General features: G+C 30.5%; 1 pseudogene; it reads left to right on the forward strand.

Moving 5' to 3' along the window:
* The first annotated feature begins 2,715 nt into the window (after positions 1-2,715).
* LOC117928421 lies at positions 2,716-13,988 on the forward strand (annotated as a pseudogene).
* The last annotated feature ends 10,303 nt before the right edge of the window (positions 13,989-24,291 follow it).

Genomic DNA, 24,291 nt, shown 5'->3' on the forward strand with positions numbered 1-24,291 from the left:
ATATGAATGCCTAACATTGCTTTATAATTTCCAATTTTTCTTCTCTGTTTTTTGAGAATTTCAGCAAAGAGCCTGAAGCCTATGTGAGTGTCTTCATTTCTAACTAAAGCCCTACCAATATCCCAATATCATTTTTCATATTTGATAATAATTTCCCTACTTATAATGTTTTTGTGTTGAACACATTTTCACTTCCTAGTCACACTTGTTACATTGGATCTTTTTTTTTTAATCAAATAACAAATTTCCTATCTTTATTATATATTTCCTATTTTAGTTATATATTTTTTTTTTAGTCACATTTTTATTTATATTTAGTAGTAATATAGTATATAAATTTACTTCAATGTTATCGATATTTATGTTTGTTTGTCTATTTTTTGAAAATTTATAGCTCAATTATTTGGTATTGAAATATAATGACTTGTCTTATCAATTATCAAATCTTATAATAAATCATGAAATAAAATAAGTAATAAAATATTAAGATTTGTTTGGTAATTATTTTAATAATAGTTTTATGTTCTCCAAAATAAAAAAAGTAGAAAATATGTTTAGTAATAAAATTTGTTTTCTATTTTCTGTTATAAAATAAAAAATAAGGGCCTATTGGGAACTATTTTCAAGTATAGTTTCTGTTTTATAGAAAAAAAAAATCAGAAAACACGTTGACAACCAGAAACTATTTTCATATAACATTTTTTAGTTATATTACTTGTTTTAAAGAGTTGTTTTAAAAATAATTATACAAATATATATAATGATTAAAAATAAGTGGTGGACATAAAATTATTTTAAAACATATTTAAAATGATTAAAAACATGATAACAACATTTTAAGTTTCTAAACAGACTTTTGTTTACAAAACATCATACAATAATTTTTAAAAATTGTTCTTAAAAACTATTTTTTAGAACTGTTTTAAAAAACAGTTACCAAACAAGGTTGTGTTTTCAGAGAATATTTTTAATTGTTTTATATTATTTTCAATTGTTTTTGAGTATATTTTAAGAAATAATTATAACAATATGTAGAATGATTAAAAATAAAACACTGAATGGACAAATTATTTAAAATATTTAAAACAAGGTAAAAAATTTTATGTTCCAAACAAATTTTATTTTAAAAATATAAAAAAAAATTGTTTCAAAACTATTCTTAAAAATCATTTTTTAAAACTATTTTGAAAATAGTTACCAACATCCCCTAATATTTTTTTTTTATGATTTATACACAGAAAAAAAAAAAAAAAAAACCAAAAGAATACATAACACATACAAAAGGGTTATGCAATTTTATTTCTTTCTTAATTTATTATGAGTTTAGATTGAACATAAAAGGATTTTATATTTTTTTAATAGTAAATATTGAGATAAATACAATTTTTAGTTTTTAAAATATTGATAATTGGAATTTGAATATATTTTTTATTTTTATTTATAACCAATGACAATATTATTATATGGAATATTAATTTGATTAAAAATGATTTAGTAGGATATATGAATTTTATTAGGGTTATTTTTTTTTTTATTAAAAGGGATAAAACTATTTCCATTTTATAAATTTAATCCTTTATTTTTTTAATCTAAAAATAATTTTTTAAAATACATATTTTTAAAAAAATTTCATATAATAATGAAGAGTTTTATGTATTAAAAAATGGGTATTTTTTGAAAGTTGAAAAGTGGGAGGTGTTAGATGTAGAAATTTGAGATATTTTCATAATTAATTCATTTATCGAGGGAAAAATCTGTTAAGTCTAGAAAGTAGAAGAGAGAGGGATGCTGACTGTAGGAGAGCCTCACCCATCAGGCATCCCCGTCTTCATGATTCAGGACTTGAGAAGCGGGCTTCTCCTTTTCCGACTGCAGTTTTTCTCGATTACCGCCAAAGTTTGACACTTTCCACGACCCTTTTGGCTAGATGAATCCATGTTGGAAAAGCTCTCTCTTCTCTCGTCTCCCATTTTGCTCTGGTTTCTTCATACTGTTACCTTCTTTCTCATTAAAAATGTTGCTTGGCATCAAGTATGAAGTATCAACTAAACACCCATGTTAGATGATTCCTTAATATTGTTGTTCTGGTCTGGTGTGTTTTTTCCCCCAGTAATATTGATTAATATTTTAGGCTTTATGAGCATTTCATCGAATACCCCTTATGGTGTCAAATATTCCTGAAAACTTTTGACTAGTGTTGAATTATTTATTTTCTAGGGGCCAAAGCAGATTAATCTATTGACAACAATGCTTTCAGATATATAACTTATGAACTTGCTATGGCATTTTGAAAATCACCATAAAGTTTAACCAAATTCACATTTAGTTACTCTGTGGAGAATGCTTTTTTCGCTGTAGGAATACCTGCTAATCAACACCATCTTGGAATTTGTGTAATTAAGTATTTCTCTAGGGGCTGAAGAAGATTAATCTAATCCACAATCATGCTTCCAGATGTATAACTTATTTAGTTGCTATGGGCATTTAGAAAATGCTATTAAGTTTGGCCAAATTGGAAATTAATTACTCCTTTTGTATTCTTATTCTTATGCCTTTACTAACATTTTTGGAATGCCCATTAGTTTCTTTTATCTATTTGTTATAGTTTTGTAACTTTTATTATTATTATTATGATGATGATGTTGATCATGATGATGACGATGTCAACAATATTGCTAAATCCTTTTGGTTTTTTAACCCCATTTACAAAAAGGGGATTTTAGGTTGCATTGTCTTGGGGAAGTACTAGAAAGATGCAGAAATTGGGTGACTTGAAGCTACCCAACTTCTTCAATTATCCACCATACTTCACGTAACTTTCTGCTCTCTTTGCTTTTATCAGTTCTTATCTTTTCTTTGTCAGATGTTGAATTGTTGATTTTCAAATTTAGCAAATTGTTTAAAGTTGAGTGTAGTGCAATTACTTGGGGCCTATTTGGGAACCAGTCTTGAAACCATTTTTTTTGTTCTTTAGAATAGAAAACGGTTCTCTAACTTAAAACACATGTAATTTAAAAATAAGTTGATTTATAGAACAAATGTGAGGGTTTTATTTTTTGAGAATTTTCTAAGAAACAATTGAAAAATAAAAAATACTTTGGTAACTTTTGCATTGTGTATAAATGTACACAATACGTTCACAGAGAATAAATTAAAAAAACTGTTTTTCATATCTGAATTTCTTCACAGAATTTTGTTCCTGAAAATGAATGATAACTATTTTCGAACTGTTCTCAAAAAATATTTTTAAGGAATTGTTTTCAAACAAATTTCCAGATATACCCTTTTAGTGCTTATCTATATTGTTTCAGTCTTAACTAGTTATGATTCTTTACCTTTCTTACTAATACGCATTTCTCTTTATTGATGTTCATTATTTGCCATGTCTTTGTGATGCTTGATGGTTTGAAGGGTCTCTTTTAATCGATCTTGCTTCTTGTCTATTCTTAAATTAATTGCATTAGTCTTTCTAGGGCCTCTACTTGTGTGCATAATTTGGCTTGGCCTGGCTCACTGAAGCCAACAGTTACCAATTTCTGAGTTTTCTAATTTTCTAAGAAATACCTAAGTCAAGACAACACAGGAAATTAGGTAAAGCCCATAGGAAAGGTTGAGTGGGACCATATCAGATCATAGCATTATGTTCTGTAATTGAATTTTCTTCTGTTTTACTACATTTCAAAGAAATGATTGCAATACATGTTAAAAAGAAAACACCTAACCATTAGATCGCATTCCATATTATGGTGACCAATCAATTTTTATTTACATTAATTGGGCTTATCAACACTTCCACAAATCTTGCCCTTAAAATGGTTTTTTATTTTTCCACAAATCTCATTTTAGACTCTCAAACACCTGGAGATCTCCACAACATAAAGATGTAATAGTGCTAACCACCAAAGCATCTCTCTCTTTCTCTCACCATGGACTTTTCCATTATAACCCTTGGAATTTTTTATGCTATATTTTGTATTATTATTTATTATTTTTCTATTCTCCATCATGATTTCATTCTCGTTGAATGTGATTCGCTTAGTACATATTCTATTGGTGTTCTTCAGTTTGCAGCCGGTAAGGATACCGAGAGAAGCAGGTACAACTTTGGAAGGAACTTATTCTTGACTATTGTAGAACTCAAAAGATATTTGTAATTGGACTGGAAGAAGAATTTCCTCTGTTCTCGAATCCTGTTATTGAAAGTAAGTGTTGTGTTCTTATTAGGTTTATACTGTGTTCTCAAGTGCCACATGATCAACTTACTCCAATCATCAATTGAAGTGGATAACTCTGTAAACCATTGGCCATGCTTGTGTTACTGTCAATAGGTTTATAAGGTTAATGTACTTGGGTTCCTAATCATTATAACAGTAAAATAGCTCTTGCTTTCAGAAAGGCTCTTACTCTGCTGCAGACATGGTGCAAGGGTTAACGAATATTTACAAAAAAATTGTGCTCCTAATTTAGGATTTGTGAGTATATGCTTCCATGAAAATGTAGTATTGTTTACTCACACACCTTGTATTTCAACATGTTGGTTCAGTGTTGCATGATTAGGGGTGAAGTTCTTTTATTTCTGATCTAGTCCAATTAAAATTGCACAAATTAATAATTAGTTGTGGAAATGAAACTGAACTAGATTAGCCCATTTGGGTAATGCATTCTTAATGATTTATAAATAAACAGAGGCTGGAGAGACAAGCAATTTTTACTTCAAAACCAATTTTATAAAAACCACAGAACCTTGTCCAAATTAAAACATGCACTATGAAAGTTACCTTCAAGTTACCCCAATGCCTACAAAGTTACCTACTCAATTCCGAACTAGTATATCATATCTTCAGTCATTGGTTTTCTTTATCCTTGTGAACCATAAAACAAGTCCATGATCTGCCTTTTCTGGTTCGAACCATGATCACTGCTAGGAAGAATCTGAAATCCACAACATCATTCATGTTCTGGATCCATGGATATAAGAAACTGTCCTTTATCCCCTCTTTTTGTAGATTCTACTATTTGGTGTTTTGCTGTATACTTCCTGTATGCTTTGGGACGCCTATAGGGGCCCTTTCTTCTAATTCAATCCAATCTTGATTTTACCTATCAAAAAAAAAAAAAAACTGTCAAAAAATGCCCTGAAACCGTAGATATACTCAGCAGAATCCAACTTATATACAAACGTGTGATTTTTATTGTTTATTTTTTTAATTTTTGTAAATATTTAAACCTTGTAAAATTTCAGTAAAAATGAAATTCTGAGGAAATTTTCTCTAGATTCATTCTCAAATCCAAGAACAAAAAATTGTCTTCCCTTTTGCCATACTTTATTTTGTATTGTTCTTTACTCTTTTCTATGCACACTTTAATCTCTCACTGATTGCTCTACCAAATCTGAGGAGAAAATTTTGTTTAAATAGAATTTAGAAAATCTTGTTTATTTAGGAAATGATTCTTGAAGAGTTTGATTTTCCCTGAATTTGTAATTTCAATTTTCCTGCAACTTGATCTATTGAAGTTTTGGCCTTTGATTGAAGCACAAGAGTAAGGTCAAATTAATTAAAGTTTTGCTTGATCAATCAAACTTGTGTTTCTCAAAATCTCTTGATCGATTGATTGACTAACATCCTTAATCTATGAAAGACCAATTTCTTAGATTGATGAAATAAGCTTGCGTCAGATCTGTCTCTTTCAGTCAACGTTCAAATAGAGTGGATTTTGTCTCCTTTTAAAAATTTATTTCACCCAAAATTTGGAGTGTTTTTTGAGATATTAGTGAAATACAAGAAAAGGCATAATAACTATATCTTCAAGTAAGGATTTTTTGGTGGTGTTTTATGTCTTTTCTAAATAATATACCGAAAGCCTTTATGGACTAAATGTATCACCTAAATTGTGTTGCCTTGAAACCACTTAAACACCTATATGCCAAAAGTTTTCAATAGGTTACACCTATTTGGCTTGTCCTATTTACCTTGAATTGATTCATGTGTCAATTGAATAACTAATGCGTACAAAATTGGTCAACCCTAAATTTCCATAACAGAATAGAATATTCAAATACCCTTGCTCTTTAGGAAGTCCAAGATCATGCCAAGTCTCTTATCTGCATCCACCAATGCACATGAAATACCATATGCACTTTAGTTAGCTTATTAGGTGTGCACCTTTGAGACATTTTCCAAGGCCACATGAAAATTCAAGTGATATGACCAAGAAGGTTAAAATGGATTCCCTTAGTTATAATGGATGGTTAAACCCTCATATTTTTCTTGATTGGTTAGCTAGTCTTGAGGATTACTTTGAATGATATTTCATATCAGACACCCAATGCATTTACTTCCCATAATGAAACTTGTTGGTTCTGCCAAGTGGTATTAGCAAAGTGTCCAATCTAACATAGAGTGTTAATGTTAGTAACCACTCACTCTTTGGGATGAAATGAAACGAAAGTTGAAAGAGGCATTTCTCACCATCTATCACAAGAGGCAGTTGCTAGGTCAGTTGATTAATCTTAAACAATTATCCTCTAGTGTAAGTGTGTAACAGACCACTTTGCTTTAAGGAGTTTCAGGAGAGATAGGATCAGGATGTGAGGGAGGAATTTTAGGATCGTATCAAATTTCATTAATGGGCCAAGGTCAAAAAAATTAAAACAGGGGTAAACCTTCATTCTCTTGAAACTTTGGAGGTAGCCTATGACAAGGCCTTCGAGATACCTTACGATTCCTAGTAAGAGATATATGACTTCTTAAACCTGGGAGTCTTATCATTCTTGAGGTTTATCTCATGATAGGGTAGGAAAAACCTTGAGGGCTACTAGTGGTGTTAAAGCTAGTCATATTGTTTCATGTGACAGCAAAGACACTAGTCGAGGAGTATTTTATCAAATTTGACAGATAGTATTGCGTGGATAAATTTTTCAAGCTCCTTATTGATAGTGTCAGTTCTATGAATGTACATCCTCATCCATGTAGAGTAGTTTGAGTAGACAAAACTTCATTTTGGCCATATCTGAAAGTTGTCTAGTTCCTATTACACTGGGAGACTATTTAGACAGAATCTATTCTGATGTTCGCCCCTTGAATGTTGCTTGTATTCTCTTATATCATTCTTAGCTGTATGACCTTGATGTCACCCACGATGATAGGGAAAACACTTTTCAATTAAAATAGAACAGTTAGTCTATCCATTTACAACCTAGTAAGCCCATTGAAAAGGATGGCAAGCTGCAATTTAAGATATCTGTCCAATCAACTGATTCGACATCTTAGGCACCCAAAATTTCTACTTGGAGCCTTAAGAACCAAAACCTTCATATTTTAACACAACAAAAGTTTGAGAAAAAATGACAAAATTCAGGTGCAATGTTAGTCCTGGTGGTTACAAATGTTTTTTCACAAGTTGTTAGCTTCTGATCTTACTCTGCTACCTCAAGATGACAAATTGTTGGATGAGTATCAAGATATCACTCTTGAAGACCTATCTAGCTAATTACCACCCACTAGGAACATTCAACATGCCATTGGTCTAGTTTTAAGATTCCACCTACCTAGTCTCCAATACTATAGACTCCTAAAGACAAAGTTGTAAGTGGACAAAAGGTTTTTCTTCAATATAATCTTAGTAGCCCTTGTGTTGTCCTCACTTGCTTACACCTAAGAAGGATGGTTCTTTGAGAATGGGCATAAATGATCTTTTCATCAACAAAATAACCACAAAATATTGGTTTCCTATATTTGGGTTGGATAGCATGTTAAACTTGATGGTAGAATCAGAGTGTTCTTCAAGATTAATTTATGTAGTGATCATCATTAAATTCATGTTAGATTAGGAGATAAGTGGAAAGCTGCTGCATTCATGACCAAAGATGGATTTCATGAATGGTTAGTCAGGTCCTTTGGGTTATTTAATGCACCTAGTACGTTTTTGAAGATTATGACATAGATTTTGCGTCATTTCATAAGAAAAGATCCTAATGGTCTATTTTGATGGAATCTTAATCTATAGTCGAACTCAAGAGGATAATTTAGATCATCTTGGGAAGGTGTTTGTAGCTGTAAGATCTAAGAAACTTTATCTAATATTAAGAAAAGCTCTTTCCTTCAATCCCTAGTGATCTTTTTAGGATTTGTTATCTCCTTGAAGGGCATACAAGTTCATCCTTAGAAAGTTTTTTTGATAGGTAAGGTCATCCTTAGAAAAAGTTAGATCTATTAGAGACTGGCTTGAGCCTAGGACTATTCTAATGTTTGTTGTTGTCATGGACCAACTACTTTCTATACGTGATTCATTAAGACAATTAGTATCATAAAGGTTGCTGTTGTTGAATTCATGAGAAAAAGAAAGTTCCATTGGAATGAAGTCATAAGAAAGACATTTGAGGAGTAGAATGCAAATGATTGAGACATGTTTCTTAGGCCATGCTAATTCTTTATAAGTCTTTGAGGTGGCATGCGATGCATCCTGTGTTAACATAGGTGGTGTCTTAAGTCAAGAAGGGCATCTTGTAGCATACTTCAGCGAGAAATTCAATGTCTAAACAGAGGTATTTTTCTGGTAGCAAGAAGTTCTATGTTGTTGTGCAAACCATTCAACATTAGAGGTATTTCTATTATCTCAAGAGTTTCTGTTGTACTCTGAACATCAAGCATTGGTGTACCTTAGTTCCCAAAGAAAGTTAGGTGCTAAAAATGCTAGGTGGATAGAGTTTCTTCAAGAATATTCATTCGTTCTCTACCATCATGCAGGGACTGAAATAAAGGTATCAATGTCCTTAGTTGAGTAGTGGCTGTTTTACAAGTAATAATTGCCCATGTGGTCAAATTTGAGAGGATGGTGAATGAGTATCTTATTTGTACTGATTTTGGTGTTATTTATCAAGAAATTCAAGATGGTCATTGTCAAGAGCACATCAATTTTGTCATTCGTGATGGCTACTTGTTTAGATGGTATATGTTATGCATTCCTTGTACTTCCATTCAAGATATCTTGAGTTGGAAGTTGCATAGTGGAAGTCTAACTGGTCACTTTGGTTGGGATATTGCTTTTGTACAGGATAGGCTTATTTGGCCTTCCTCGAAAAGAGATTGCTGAAATTGTATTTCAGTGTGGAACCTGTTACCTAGCTAAGGCAGTGAAGAGCAACACCTGTTTGTACACAACTTTACCTATACAACACACCCTTGGGACTCTTGTTGAGGAGAAATATTGTAATTGTGATTTGATATTACCATCAGTAGAGTTGGCCTTTAATAATTCTTCTGTTAACCATTGTACTGGTAAATCACAATTTGAGATTGTTTATGACCTTTCTCCTCATCAACCTTTTGATCACATCTCTTTGTCTTTTGAATCTGACCTTGTGAAACTTGCTGAATCATTTGTTCAACACATCCATGTAAAAGTAGTAAGGGAGATCTTTTATTTATTTATTTTTATTTTTTATGTTTTAGTCTTTTTGCATAGTAAGACCTGCATGGTTATTGGACTTGTAGTTCATAGACTGAACATTTTGGCCTATTTCTTAGGATTTTGTTGATGGGCCCCCTTTGCTTTTATCTGAACTTAGATGAGTTTGAGACAAAGAGAGTTTATTCAGTTCAAGAATTAATATTTTGTAAGACCCATATTTGTTAATGAAAGAATGAGAATCAAAATTCTATTGGACTTCAGAGTTAGATAAATTCATTTTGTTATAAAAAGACTTCAAAATCTAATTCTATAAAAGCTTTGAGTTTAGAAGAGTTAACCACATCTATAATTTTTTTAGTGTTTATCAGTTCTATTGTGCAAATAGATTTTCCTTTAATCCTTCAAAGGATTGGAATTCTTTGTCTCTAATTATAAATCTAGAAGGTTCTTAAGTCATAACCAAACTATGCATAACCATCATATAACAATTAATTTTGGCTGAGATTTTACATGAAAACTCTGACTTATGGGGTGCTGGCTCAAGACATATGCATAAGTAGTAATGGCTTTTGCTTTGTGCCCACTATATCTGTTCAATAAGCTGGTATCTCTAAGTCAACATATTGAATTCAGTTGTTTTGAAAGCTCTTGTCTGCAGATACATTATATTTTGATTGTGATTATATAGGAACCCTCAGTCATGAAGCTAAGGAGGCATTCCTCTCAGCCTTGGTTTCAGAAGGTGTGTTATGATTTTTCTAACTGATGCTTTTTCCCTTTCTGGTTGGTGAAAATAATTGTGCTCTTACATGCATAAACTTAAATGGGTAGTCTCTTAGATGCTTCTTTTATCTTACAGGACGTGCTGAGTGGATGGATAAAGGGCATAAAAAATGTCTCATTCTCTGGCACCGGATTCAAGATTGGGCTGACCTTATTCTGCGCTTTGTAAGTTAAAAACATGTGATCTGAAGTGGTTGATAGAGATGAAGTTCCAAGATTTATTAAAAAAAAGGAATGGAATGAAATAAAAAATCCTAAATGATTTTGTTAAGGATATTAAAGCAATTTTGTTGTTTTTTAGGTTCTCTGATGCAATAATAAGTTAGTAGTTGGTATTTGAGTTTTATTTAGGATTTGAGAATTTTTTTATTGGAAAATTTTCAAAAGTTTCTGCATATTTGACCTTCTATTTTCTAATTTTTAAATTTTTTTTTTATTTAAGTTCTTTTTATAATCTAGAAGTTTTCTTTATTAGAAGCTTTTTTTACAAGAAGTTTCTACACAATTAAATTTCTAATTCAAAAAAGAAAGCATCCATTTTCTTTTAATTTTATTGTTTAGAAGATTTAATAGATTTAAGAAAAGTTCTAATTAATTATTATATATGTTGGGCTACTTTGTTCATAATTTTATTTAGTTTTTAGGGTTTTCTAAGCCCTATAACTAAGGATAATTGCTGTAAAATGGGATTGGTGATGAATACTGTTGAGGGTTTTTTTTTTCCTCCTTTTTTGGTACATATTTTGAATTTTCAATGGTGGGACTCCATTACTTTTCTTTTAGTTGAGATTCTTAGAAGGCTTTAGTGAGACTTCATGGTTTTCTATCTTCTTTTATTTTTTATTTCCTATTTTTTATTTTTTTTTCCCTATTGCTATAATTTTATTATTTTTCATCTCCTTAAATCCTAAAAGATTGAAGCTCAATCCCTCCTTATTTGATTGTAGACTACTACTGTAGGGTTGTCCTACATTAGTGTTCTTAAACATAAGTAGTTTGTGTTTACTTTATGATTTTCTTCCTTATTTGATTAGGTGAGAGAAAATGGATTGGAGGACAGTGTTATGACAGTTGAGGAAATACGTTCAGGGACTGAATCTCGAGGAACAGGTAATTTCTGATTGCACTTGATGCCTCATACAAGTAGATTGTTGAAATCATCCCAGAAACTCTAGTTGCTTTTGTGATTGTGTAAGTTCTTCCATCCAAGTTGTATGACTGGAGGTTTTTTCAGCTTCGAATATATTCAAGTAGTATGATCCCACAAAACTGTTCCAGGAACTACTGTTTTGTATCTGGAGCTGTATTGCATGAGATAAAATAATTGATGGTTTCTGGGATCCGGATGCTTCTAAGTCAACATTTCTTCTATTTTAAATTTGTTGAACCTAATAAGTAGGTTTGTAACTTTGAGGAAAAAGCTGCTAACAAATTTCTTGTTTCTCAAGCCATGTTACATTCTTTAAAAAAAATGCAGTTCCCCCTCCCCCTCCTTTTCTTTTTTATTTTTTGTTTCTCAAAAACATTTTAGTGGATTCTTATTTACATGAGAGAGGTATGGTTTGGAGGGGTAAAAACAGTATTTTCATGTGCCAAGTGTCTAGCAAAAGAGATAAAAGAGTGATTTTATTTATTTATTTATTTTTATATTTTTTTTTTCACATTCCAGAAGAAAATTCCAACCATTTTATCTTTCAAAAGCATCTTATACCTCTTGCAATGGTCTCTCTCTTTTTTGTCTATCATTTTGGGCTAGTGATTTATGAAAATTTCATTTTGTCATTCGTTTCCTCAAAAAATTGGTCCAACTCATGTAAATTCAATAGTTTAATACATTAAAATTGGCCCACCATGGATCAATCATCATTGACATACAGATTCAATCAAGCATGTTTGCATGATAGAAATTATCAACTTTAATGAGAGAATGTGATTATGGTACATTGTATCTTTATTTTCATGGATTTTTATGTGGGTCCCTTGTGGGGTTCTCTAATGGACAGTGGATTATGTCTTGAGATTTACGTATCCAATGGATTTTTATTATAGCTAGTCTCTTTTTGAAAGCGATAATTCTACTTCTTTCGTTCTATCCATCTTTTGTTAAGATTCAAATCAAGTAGCAGTTGTTTTGTCTCTTTCGTTGATTTCTTTTCTTTCTTTATTTTCATTTGCTACAGAAGATGCTTTATGCCTAATTTTATTGGTCAATTTGGTATCTTAGCTCATGGTTCCAGATTCTAGTTGTGTCATAAACAACAGAGTGAGTTAAATAACCAATATAAGTTTCTGTATTTAGTTGTCATTTTCACTATTCCCAGGCGTCTGATTATTTTCAAACTTAAAAAGCAGAAAAATAAAAATGCGTACATCTCATATCTTGAGGCTTAATCTCACCATGTTGCAGGGTCAGAAAAACCCTCCTGTGCTTTTGTCTTCCAAATCTTTGAATCCTCATAAGAAACAGTAAATTAGGAGAGTTGATTAAGTAGCTATCCTTTGAGTCTGCTTCCAAGAAATAGTTTTTCATCAGTATGTTGTCTCTATTTACATAATTTTGTATGTGAAACTTATTTTTGCACCATGTGAGTTTATGAAGCAGCCACCAATGGTGTACATATCTGGCATAAGAGTGTGTTGGTATAGTTGGAAGCATGCTAAACTTCACTTTAGGACAGGTGGTTTGCTTCCTTGACCCAATATGTGCATCGTAATATGGAGGAATAAATTTATGGTCACATAATTTAAGTTTGATTAACCAAAAACTTCCTTCTAGGCGTACATCTCACACAATAAGAAAACCGTAACAGACAAATGAATGGTTGGGATACCACTTAGGCCTTGCTCAAGTAGCAAGCATTAAGGGTAGAGACAGTTGCGATTCCACTTAGGCCTGGCTCAAATAGCAAGTGTTTGGGTAGAGATCACACATGCACATAACATATCATACATAAATTACGTATAAAAGGAAAAAATTAATAAGCCTGTTATAAGAACATTTCTCCTAAAGAGAAAGAGATGAGAACTGGTATGTGTTGGATCCAATTAATTCTAATCAAGTAATTACTAGCTCAAAAGCGAGATAGGAAATGTTCCTGATTTGTTGACAATTTATTGGCCAGGATGTGAGGTGTGAGAAGATTATTCTTTTTGTCATGGGTGATGTTTCTTTTTTCTATAGATGCATGTGTTTGTGCTTGTAGCATTTTCCGTTCTTAGAGAAGGATTGTGTTTCCCAGTGCCGATTAATTGTCATAAAATACGATTGCTAATTATCCCCTCACCTCATGAAACAGGGTTGATTCCTCAAGATATTATTAACTAACTATGGTGTCTCTCCTCTACTGACAAACACACAATGTTTCCATGTTGTGCATCTGAAAGTTTGTTGTCTTTTTGATGATTCTGTGTTTCCCCATCTTTCAGAGCTTCATGGGATGGACCGGACAGTTCTAATGCGAGCCCTGAAACAGCTAGAGCACAAGGGGAAGCTTGCTATCTTCAAGGGAACTTCAGCTGATGATGAGGGCGTGAAATTCTCTCTATAACTTCATTTCTCTTCATCTCTTCCTGACTTTATCTTATACAAAACCATGAAGCACACCCTTTTAAACATAGAGAACTGCATTCAAATCATTATCCGCATGACGCACACATTGTTTCTTTCATGCTTTCTGAATAAATTGCAAAGTGATTCTCTCATGGTGATTCCCATTGAATGGTTTAAAGCATCCAGTTAACTATGATTTTATTGTTGCCATTTTCAGCTGTGGAATGTAAGCTCTTTTTAATCATGTGAGAATGGGGAGAAAAATGGTACTACCATTTCCTTTTTAAGCAATACATGGTCTTTCAGACCCAAATGAGTTAAATGCTAAAATAATTAAATTCATATATTTGATCATGAAAAGTTTGAGGGAGAAGAAGTAGAAAGAAAGGAAAGGTAAAGAAAATAATAATAATAATAATAATAATAATAATAATACTATATATATATATATATATATTAAATCTTTTGTTTGATTATTTATTGAAAAGTTAGCTCAATATTTGGTTTTTGAAATATTTGAGGAAACTGAGAAGGAAATAAAATAAGGAGAAAAAAGTTAAAAAGCAAAAAAAAGAAAGGGCAATAAAAAATAGATTTAAAGTTAATAAGTAATCTATTTAAAATTATTTTATTTTATTTATTTTTTATAAAGATGAAATGATTTGAAAATATATAAATTTTTAATTAATTTGAATGATATTTGATTTTTTTTTAATTGTAAATCAAATATGAGAAAACGATTTTTTAATATATATGTATTTTTATATTTTCCTTGAAACTTTTAGGCTCTGTTTGGTACCCAAAAAATTTAAGAGAAAATACAAAGAAAAGAAAATAGAAATGAAAAGAAGAAATAAAGAAAAAGTGAAGAAAGATAAATAGATTTAAAGTTAATAAATTACTTTTATATGTTAATTCAAAGTCATTTTAACTTATTTTAAATTCTTTATATAAATATTAAATAACTTAAAAACACATCTGTAGACCCCTATGAAGGTGAGAGCCCGGGGGAGAGTTTTAACTTCATTTTCTTTCATTTTTCCATTGCATTTTTTTTTAAAGAGTGGGGGGCCCCCCTCTCTAGGCATGGAACCCGGCTACCTTGGACGTTGGGCGAAGGAGAGTGGGCAGCCATGCTGGTAGGTGAACGAAGCCATGCTGCTGACTGAGGAACAGGGAAGCAGGTAATGGCTTCCTCAGAAAGATAGACCGGCTGCCAAAAAAGGGAAGAAGGGAAAAAAAGAGGGGAAAGGAGAAATAGGGCAGAGGGAGTTGGAGGAAAAAAAAAGGGAGAACAAAGCTGGAGGGGGAGGGGGGGGGGGGGGGGGGGGGGGGGGGGGGGGGGTTGCGGAGCTTTTGGAACTGGTTTCCAAAGGAGACACAACCAGCTCAAAGCAAAAACAAACTCTTTTAAGAGGCAGATCAAAAGGTAAGATGGTGGCTGCGTTGTGGAGTGGAGTTTGTTTTTTATTTCATGAAGAAATATAGCTTTGTGGTGCTCTCGGTGGCTTTGTTTGAGACTTGCATGAAAAGTGGTTTTGGATGGCATTATTGTAATATGGGGGGTAGTCTAATGGCCTTCTTTAGTATATTGGCAGCATAGGGAATGGGTTGCTTTCCACTTTGGGCACGTGGGAAAGTCTTGCAAATGAAGACCATCCCAAGCCTTTTCTTTCACTATTTCTTTATGTTTTAATATTGGGACAATTTTCTAACATTTCAATTTTTCAAAATTTCTTTTTTTTTTTTTATTAATTTAATTTTTCGAAATACCATTCTCAAATAATCTTTCAAAAAAATCCTACGTCCAAATTTAATTTTCAATCCCAAAATTTCCATTATTCAATTTCATTCGTTTAAATATTATGTTTATTAATTATTAATATTATTTCGTGTGTATTTATTTATCCTCTTTTAAAAATCTTATTCATTAAAGCCCAATTCTTCAAAAATTCTCATGTACTAATTTAATTTTTCAATCCTAGAAATTTCGTTATTCGTCTAAATTTTATTTTTGTTAATTAGAATTCTTATTCCATATCTATTTATTTATATAAGGTCCAATTCTCCGAAAATCCAATTTCTGAATTAAATTTTCAATTTAAAAAATTCCACTATTCGCTTTCATCCGTTTAAATATTATTTATTATTATTATTATTATTATTATCCCATATTTATTTAATTTTCTCATTTAAAAATTCAAATTATTCAAGTTCAGTTATTAAAAAAAAATCCGACGTCCTAATTTAACTTTTAATCCCAAAAATTCCACTATTCATTTTTACTCGTTTAAATACTATTTTCGTTAATTAGTATTATTACTCTATATTTATTTATTATTTTGATAATTAAAATCCAATTCTTCAAAATTCGACTTCCGATTTTAATTTCCAATTCCAAAAATCCTAACATTCACATTAATCTATTTAATTATTATTATTTTTACTTATTTATTCTAAAATTCCATTTTTAAACAATTCATTAAAATTTCCGACTTCCGATTTAATTTCTAATTCCAAAATTTCAATATTTACATTAGTCCATTTAATTATTATTATCTTATTTATTTATTTTGAAACTCCATTTTAAACAATTTTTAAAAATTCCAACTTATGAACTTAATTTCCAATTCCCAAAATTCTAAATTTCTTTCTAATTCAATTCTCAAAATTCCAACTCTTAAATTTAATTCTCAAATAATCTTCGAGACTCCAATTTTCAAATAAATTTCAAAAATTCAATTTTCTCTCGAACAATTTTAATTCCACTTTGGTTTTCAAATAATTTTCTATCTTTCTTAATTTTATATAAGCAAGAACACATTTTCCGTAATTCCGAATAATGGAATTTATGGGATTAATTCATGCAAGATAGATCGGGCTTTGGTGGGGGCCCAACATATGTAATTTCCTTATGATTGATTGATTGTTTGTTTGATTTAATTGTCATGCGTGATCGATTTTTTTTTTTGCTCTATGACATGCTCGAAATTATTTTTTAATTGTGCACTAACCTCACTTCTTGATAGCGCTTTATGGATCACTGCCCAGGTATGCATCCACACCCGCTCGAGTCATTTTTTGTATGTATGTTTAGATTCTCACATGTGTGTGATCACTCTGAGTATTCATTGATTCTCTCATCAATTGCCATGATTGCTTCATTTTATTAGTAGAGACCCGACTTTAGGGACTTAAAGGGGTGCTACGGTTTGTACCATACCTTCCCGATAAGTAACCTGACCCCCGAACCCGATCCGGTTTTTCCCGCAGACCATCTTTTCCAAAATAAGGAGTCACACTTAGGGTTTTTCTTTCTTATTTTGTTTACCCTTTTAAAAATAAAACAAAAATAAGTGGCGACTCCAAGTCATTTTCATAATTAATAAAAATCATTTTTTTTCAAAATAAAAATCGAGCTTGCCATCGAGTGGGAAATGCATTGAGCCGAAATGCGGGGTCCACAACATCATTTTTTTAACTTATTTTAATTATATTTGATTTATTTATTTTTTTCCATAGTACAACCAAACAAGAGAAAATTATTTTTCTTTTCTTATTATATTGTTTTGAGAACCAAATATAACCTTAAGGACCAAATATATTATATGGGGAAAGTTATATTATTGAGGAATGCTTTAGCCCTTCCAAAAGGCTAATGTTTGATATTTGAAAGCACCAAGGAAAAGGAGAAAGACAATATATTAAGGAAAAGAAAAGGGAAAATATGAAAATATTTTTCTCCCTATTTTTTTTAAGGCTATGTTTGGTTTTCAAAATATATTAAGAAAAAAAATATTAATGTTGTATTTGGTTCTTAAAAAATTATTAAGCAAAAAGAAAAAAAAGAAAAAAATTATTATTTTTTTATGTTTGATTTTTCTATAGAAATATGAAAAAAGAAATCAAATATGATTAAAATTAGTAATATATTTTTATATTTTGAGTTATTTACTCTTTATATAAGAAGTTTAAAATAAATAAAAATAAGTTTAAAATAGAATATAAAAATAATTTATTGAATTGATTTTTTTATTTTCCCTTTATTGTTTCTTTTCTTTTTATTCTCTCCCCCCCCCCTTTTTTTTTGCCTTTTCCCTTAAATTTTCAGAAAATCAAGCCGAGCTAAGGAAAATGATTATTTTTTATTTCTTTTTATTTTTTTATTTTTAAGATTTGGATTACAAAATAAATAAATAAAGAAGAAAATTAAATGTAATTAAAATTAGTTAAAAACTTATTTATTTTCAAATTATTTAATCTTTAGATAGAAGAGAAAAAAAAAAAGTATTCATTTGGATACATTTCTTATTTTCTATTTTTTATATTAAATATAGTAAATTTTATTTTAAATGCATGAATTTATTTTATATTCTTAAAAATTACTTTTAAATTTTCAGGTAGGAAATTTTTTTTTAATATATCATTTTCTTTAAAAGTCGTAATCTTTTTTAAAGTAAGTCTAAATGAGTTCATGCATTTTTTTTATGAGAATTATTATCATTTTTTGATTTTGAAAACAACAAATAAGAAGTGTATCAAAACAAGTAGTAAGTGAAATGAATTTGAACGAGTGTATCAAAATATTTCATTTACTTTAATTTTTTTTTCTATTCACTTTTTCTTGTTCTTTCTCTTGAGTACTTTATTTGTCGGAACCAAACATAACCTAAATAAAGATGATGATTGTTGGGGAAAATGCATTCTTCAACAATTTATTTATTTTTCCCTTAATCTTCCATAGATAATAAAAAAGTGATTAATTTTATAAATTTATTTATCCTTTTCTATTCTTATATTTTTTCTTTCTCTTTTCTTTCTTTTAAACTTTGTTGAAAAATAAATAAAAATCCTAAGGTTATATTTGGTTATTGTAAAATGTTAATGAAATATATATATATATATATATATATATATATATATATATTAAATTAAATAATTTTCATAAGTCATGGAAAAAGCTAAGGACAAAGCATACCCAAAAAAAAAAAAAAAAAAAAAAAATTTGTGGAAAACATGTTAAAAGATTTTTCTACCATTTCATTAATACAGTATTTGGTTCTTGAAGAATTTGAGGAAAAATGTGGGGTAGAGAAAATGAAGTGGAAAAATAGAAGGCAAAAAGTCAAGAAAAATAAAAAATAATTTAAAACTAATAAGCTATTTTTTACATGCATCTTTAAGTGTGATTAATTTATTTTTCTCTTTTATATGAAGATTAATTAATTAAAAAATACAGAAAATATCTAATGTAATTTAATTTAATTTCTATATTACTGTTGTATGGTTTAAACAAATCGCTAGATATAATCCCACGTCTTTTTATCAATCAAAAAGTTTTTCAAAATATATTCCTACTAATCATAGTTATTTCCAATTAATTTCACACTATTTGATTGGAGAGAATCACCACTTTTAGTAGATGTATTAATGGTAAAACAATTCAAAAGAAAGAGAAATGTGATTGTTTTAAATAAAATTAAGAAGACATCCTGCACTTTCCAAGGTAAATCTTTAAAAGGATATAGGGGGAGTGTTGAAAAACTCATCATAGACCTCACCATGTCTATAAGAGTTTGATTTCTTTTTTCCACCACTCCATTTTATTATGGAGTGTTAGGGGCACTCATCTAGGATATGATTCCATGCACTTTTAGGAAAAAATCACACTCACTTGACATGTATTCTCCACCTTTGTTGGATGGAAGTGCCTTAAGGTGTTTACGTTACCGGTTTTCCCATTTTACCTTAAATTCCTTGAATTTATCCAAGACATTGAATTTCCTATGCATAGGGTAAACGTAATCATACCTACAGTAATCATCAATAAAAGTGATGAAATGCTCATACCCTCTGCCTATGTAGACATTAAAAGGTCTACACACATCAAGGTATAGTGATAAATAAAAAAAAAAGACAAATCCTCCAACTAGCCTATATAGTTAACCTTGCAACTAAAGTTATGGTAGGTACATCCCTATCATGTAACCTTTTCTTTTGTTGAAAACCATGTAAAAAATTATAGATAGTTGGCTTGGAGTTCATCCACCATAATTGATGAAATCCACCACTACATATTAACAGTGAGAACATGAGAAGTACCTCATTTTCCTTAGGTAGTCTAGGCATTCATTTTGTAGTATCCCAATAAGAGCTACAAAGAAATCACTACCCTTGAGCTTGCTTTTTTATTCCTTACTTGAACTTTTCTTATTTGGTATTGTTGTTTCTCTTTGGTAGAAGAGCTTAAAGAACCCTTAACTCCCATATGAACACCCTTTTGATCTTTGAGAATCCTCTTAGCTATTCTAAAGGAATCCAATAAGATCTTTAAGAATCATATGAAACCCTTGTGTTCATAATAGTCCTAAGGGCAACTCATCTAGTTGCCTTGCCCTTATCACCAAATAATCCTAGCAATCTTAAAAGAATATCATAGACCATGGCAATAAATATGTGTTGCTGTTGCAACACATTATCCAAAGACCCAAGTATGAGACACTTAATCTTTTGATTTGTCTTATGCCACTTTTTATATGTCTCTTTTTCTTTTTGCTAGGTTTATTCAAAAGGAATAACTAGCTTTGCCTAAATTAGCTTCTTTATAATTAATACTATCTCTAGATTATTTTTAGTCCATAATTAGGTCTAGCTTAATGTGAGAATAAAGGTGATTGCATTAAGGACATGATATACATAATAAATGAAACAACCCATGCATTTATTAAGGTTTGAGGATTCAAGGTAGGTTGGTAAGTTTAGCAAAAAAGTAGTGCTTTGAAACTACATATATTCATGCAAGGTATTCTAGTATCGTAAGGATTAAGCTTACTTTAAGCAAGTTATAATTCTTATGACTATGTAGAGAGATTCTCTAATTAATCATCGTGCCTTATACTTAGAAAGTCATCCTAAGGCAATGATTAACACTAGATTCATTGGAAACTTGGAAAGTTTTCAAAAATAAAAATCTCAGTTCTGGATGCAATGTTGGGCTTAAGATTCAATTTGATTTCAAATCGACTTTGATCCTAAACCCTAAATTTTATTACTCTCTCTCTCTAAGGATTCAACACTGAATTGTTAATCTCTCCAAAACATTTTAAAAAAAATTTCATTAAATATTATTGAAATATTTATCCATATTTTATTCTTATTTATTTAAATTAGGTTTTATTACACATAGTAAATAATTAATCTTTCTAACCTAAAAAAAATTGAACATATTAGGGCTGATCCCAAAAGAAGACAATTAAAAATACTATAAAGCCATAGTAATTCTATCTTTGATTTTTCTTAGCTAGAGTTATCACATTTTTAGGTTTTAGTATTTTAATTACATCTTAGATTTGTGATCACTAGGCAAGTACATTTGACCATTTCACATTTTTATTTGAGCACCCATAATCTTGCTTATAAGGATGAAGTTTTTCTAACCTAGTGAGCTTGTAATAAGATTGAGCAAATGCACCATTTTTTTTTCTAATCACCTAATTACTTGCTTGCTGCTAGTTTGAAAGATTCTTATCGCCTACAACTCTTGTCTTAGGGTTTCGATGTTGCATTAGAAGTGACACTGGTGACATGGACTAGCCTAGAATGGAATGTCTTGTCTTAGGTTAACCTACCACTAGTATGGAGGTTAACTCACCTCTACTATAAGAAGAAGGATTAGGGCTATTGTAAAACAAGCTTAAGAAATGGTAGTTGTAGATAGATGTACAACACATCAACTCTAAATTAATAAAAAATTTAGTTTTAACTTCTATTTATCTTCACTCTTGATTTCTTCATTCTAAACTTCTGCTTGATATGTATTGTTGCCACTATGAGTGGCTAAAACACTAAAATCAATGCGAGAAAATCCATGAGTTGCTTTGTTCAAGCAAAGGAATATTGGAGAAGCTTAAGATAGCAATTCTTTGTCTAACTTGTTGATAAAATTGAGTTCAAGGGAATTGAGAAATATTGGAGCATCTTTAGGTGACAATTCCTAATTTAACTTATTGATAAGCTTGAGCTTAGGGGAACTTAAGCAATGACTATTTAAATACTCCCTTGCTACTTTCATGGTATATCAGTTGCTCAAATATGCCTTAATCCAAGGTGTTGATGCTTGAGTATTACTTGGTATTCAATGATCCTATGCATAGCAAGTCTCGAGTTTGATTGTTTAGGGCATCCTCATTATTCAAACTCCAACACCTCTCTCTATTTGTGAAGAAGAATTTCTAGTAGGAGAAAATGGACTTGATAAAGACATATACATTATAGAATCATTATCATTATGATATTCATTATCTTTCACAAAGTTTTCTTTAATTAAAACTCATTTTTCCTTACTTTCTTTTTGATTCATTGTCCAAATTTCATTCTCTAGGAATTGAACATCTCTAGTCATAATCAACTTCCTAGTTTCTAGATTTGATATTTTGTAACCTTGGTTATATCATTGAATCCAACAAAATATGGTTATTTTTGTGCTCATCTGGTGTGTGGGAATAATCAACACAACAAAAGCATGTAAGACAAAAAAATAATTTGGTGTATGTTCACTTTAAGCTTCCTTCAACGTTCTTTTAAAATCACTTTCATAGAATACTTGTTTAATAAGAATGTTGCATGAGTAACGACTTTACCCAAAATGCTTTTGGAAGAGACTGGAATTTGAATATGTTTCTTCTAATTTTCAAAATTGTCATGTTGCTTCTTCTAGTTATGTCATTTCACTGAGATGTATAATTAATTATAAGTTGTTTATGAATACCGTAACTTTTGTAATAATTCTGAAATTATTGAAGTTGAATTTTTTTCCTCTATTAGAGCTTAATATTTTAATATTGTAATTAGTTTTTTTTTTCAAGAAGAATTTTCATTTCTTTAAACTTACCAAAAGCCTTAGAATTATATTTGAATGAACAAAACCAATTTCTTCTTCTAAAGTCATCTATAAAAGTTAAAACATATTTGTTTTAATCTACACACACACACACACACACACTATTTGTAAGGACCTACCCCTAATAGTATAGATATTGTCTGCTTTGGACTCAAAAGACTCTCACAACTTTAAAATACATCTATTTAGTTAAGAGGAGCCCATATATATAGAGCACCATAAATTTTTTTCCTTATCTGATGTGGGATATCACAGTCACTGCCCCAGTGCAAACACAACATCCTACAAGGTTAGGGGGCCAAACAGATAGACAGACACCTCTTATAGGACCAAACAAACTCTCACATTAAGGTTAACAATTAACCCTAATACCACTGTCATGCCCCAATACCTACTCTAAGGGCATGATTGTCGTTTCAGACCTCAAGCCCAAATACTCAAAATGTAAATGACTCAGATAATTATCTTGTAATTGGAAGGTTACTAATTACCAAATTCCTATTCAAAGTAGTAAAACATACTACAATCCTCAAAACTCAACTTCTAAAAAAAAAAAAAAAAAAACTAACGCATCAACAATTGTGCTATTGCCTAAACAACTTTAAACTTAAACAATTCAATCAATAATTAGATTCTAACATTTAAATAATGTCTAAAATAAGAGTTTAAACCAAGATCCTAACAATGAAAAAAATCCAATCCTAACCATTACTTCTCGCCCAAACTAAGAGTACTTGAAAAATTGTCAATGTAAGGGAATAAACTCAAAGACAAATAAGGAATATTAATACAATTTCATAGATCTAACATTTTGTTCTCATAGCATATGATATTGATCACATTTGATGTCTTTTGCTTCATTTCATTGCATAAGTGCATGCGTAAGATCATTTTTAGCTTTTCTGTACTTCACACTCACCTATTACTTGGCTTTGGCATTGAGTACTTTTGATCCACTTTTAGAGACTTTTTAGAGGGATTTTTGGATCCATGGCGTGGCTTTAATAGCATCCTAGGTTTTTTTTTTTTTTTTTTTAGGGTTTCCTTAGGCTCAATTTAGGAGTGTTTTTATGAGCCTTAACCTTAGGTTATTTCATTTTTGGAGTTTAAGCTTTGGTTTAAGGGGGCTTTAAAGAGAGTTAGGCTTTGGAGGAGATGAGGACAAGTGTCCAAATCTCCACCATTCTTTACATCATAAAAAAAGGTATTGGGAGGCTCATTTAGGGGAGATTTTTTTGGCATTTTGGGAGGGGAAACTCTGCCATATTTTTAGGAGAAGAGGAACTTTGAAGATTGGAAGAAATTTGTGGCTTGGAGAAGAAGGAAAGCTTACTTGAAGAGCAAGTTTTGACACTTGTAAGGAAACTTTGTAAGTATGGTTTAATTTCATTTTTTATCTTTTATTTACAGTCTATTCTTATTCTATTTTAATCATTTGAGGATATATACTTGTTGGGTATGGATATTGGAGGCCACACATTGGATTGTTGGTTATAATGTTTATGATTTATGGTTGTTCTTCTACTCTTCTTCTCTTGATTCACCTTGATTACTTGAGAAATTGCTTAATCTTTAATTATCTTGGTTGTATAGTGGGTTTGATGTTCTAAATAATTTGGTTTTGTTCTCTTTTAGGTATTTTTACCCC

This window comes from Vitis riparia, chromosome 2, assembly GCF_004353265.1.
Source record: "Vitis riparia cultivar Riparia Gloire de Montpellier isolate 1030 chromosome 2, EGFV_Vit.rip_1.0, whole genome shotgun sequence".
Taxonomy (NCBI): domain Eukaryota; kingdom Viridiplantae; phylum Streptophyta; class Magnoliopsida; order Vitales; family Vitaceae; genus Vitis; species Vitis riparia.